The sequence below is a fragment of the Sphaeroforma arctica genome (assembly GCF_001186125.1).
Source record: "Sphaeroforma arctica JP610 unplaced genomic scaffold supercont1.760, whole genome shotgun sequence".
Classification (NCBI taxonomy): Eukaryota; class Ichthyosporea; order Ichthyophonida; genus Sphaeroforma; species Sphaeroforma arctica.
In genome coordinates, this window is record NW_014039798.1 from 9141 (window position 1) to 11491 (window position 2351).

Here is a 2351-nt window from a genome sequence, read left to right on the forward strand (position 1 = left end):
TAAAACTCTAAAACAAAGTAAAACCCCTAAAATAAAGTAAAACCCTGCAACAAAGTAAAAAACCCGAAACAAAGTAAAACCCGAAACAAAGTAAAACCCTTCAACAAAGTAAAACTCTAAAACAAAGTAAAACCCTGAAACAAAGTAAAACCCTGAAACAAAGTAAAACCCTGCAACAAAGTAAAACCCTGCAACAAAGTAAAACTCTCAAACAAAGTGCAAACCTGAAAAAAAGTGAACCCCTGAAACAAAGTAAAAACCTGAAACCAAGTAAAACCCTGAAACCAAGTAAAAACCTGAAACAAGGTAAAACAACAAAGCAAAAGCCATAAACCAAGTAAAACCCTAAAACAAAGTAAAAACCTGAAACCAAGTAAAACTCTAAAACAAAGTAGAACACTAAAACAAAGTAAAACCCTAAAAAAACCTGAAACCAAGTAAAACCCTGAAACCAAGTAAACTCTAAAACAAAGTAAAAAAATAGCAACAAAGTAAAACACAGAAACAAAGTAAAAACCTGAAACAAAGTAAAAACCCGAAACAAAGTAAAACCCTGAAACCAAGTAAAACTCTGCAACAAAGTAAAACTCTGCAACAAAGTAAAACACTAAAACAAAGTAAAACCCTAAAAAACCTGAAACCAAGTAAAACCCTGGAACAAGGTAAAACAACAAAACAAAAGCCATAAACCAAGTAAAACACTAAAACAAAGTAAAACCCTGAAACAAAGTAAAACCCTGAGACCAAGTAAAACCCTGAAACCAAGTGGGTGCACTATGACACGCACCGTTGTCAACACTCGGGTGACACAGTGCAAAGACCGCGAACAAAAGAAGCCAACCACTTCACAATGTAATTAAAACCCTAAAAACCTAAAACACACTCGTCTGGCGCATATGAGTGGTCTCTGCACACTCACAGCACACACCAACTCAACAGCACCGAACCAACTACACCCTGTCCACGTTGTCGTGATTTTAGGGTTTAGGTTGATTCGTTTCTCAAGATTTGTACTGTCTCTATGTGATGATATCGTGTAGCCGCACTTGCCAAAAAGTACTTAACACTTTCAATTGCCATCGTCCATATACCTACACATCACTCTCACTCCTTATATAGGATCGCTCTCTCACTCCATATACCTACGTACCTCTTTTTGTTTGTTATTGTACCCTATCAGTTTCTTGACCTTCTGCGCGAAAGCCTTCCCCCTGCAAGTACAGATAAGACATTGCCACCATCAGTACCTAAAACCCTAAACCCTAAAACAGAACTGTACGCACCCGAGATTAACCGAATCTGCTGATGAACCACACAATGTACCCACAACAACCTCACCAACGCAACAGCACTACACTCTCAACCACGCGCACTTAAACACCTGAAGCTCTATCCGGAGCATCTCAGAGAACAATCTGATCGCCGAAGATGTCGTACAAGGTGTGTACCTAAAACCCTAAACCTTACAAGGTGCGTGCTGTGGCATGCTGAAGTGGCACCTCTCGAGCTAAAACTCTAAACCCTAAACCTTAAACCCTCACACATGAGTACTCCACCTAAAGACATGTGCGTACATAAATACAATACAATACAAACACAAGTACATCTATACTCTACACACACTCATACACAAATCCAATCCAATACAAACACAAGTACATCTATACTCTACACACACTCATACACAAACACAATCCAATACAAAAACAAGTACATCTCTACTCTACACACTCTCATACGTGTACACAGGGGTACACAAATTCAATCTAATACAAACACAAGTATATCTCTACTCTACACATACACAAGTACACAAATACAATCCAATACAAACCACACCCTCATACACAAATACAATCCAATACAAACACAAGTGCAACTATACTCTACACACACTCATACGTGTACACATGGGTACACAAATCCAATCCAATACAAACACAAGTAAATACCTACTCTACACACACTCATACACAAATACGAAGACCTCCGTGATACACAAGGTAAACAGCACAACACAGAGATGCGCAGACGATATGAAAGTACCTAACGTTCCCTCGCTCAATGTTGCTCAACTTCCGCCCAGACATTTTGGCTCTCATGTTATACGAGAACATATACACATCAAACAAAGACACCACTCCTGCAGAGAAAGCAAACAAGTGAGCATGTCAGTACTAAGCTAGGTGGCTATGAAGCTCACTATGGACAGTCTTGTAAGAAGATGAGTAATATGTGAATGTAGACCATGAGATGAGAGTGACCACGGATATATCACATACACTAACACACACACACACACATACACACACACACACACACGCACACACATACACACACACATATATATT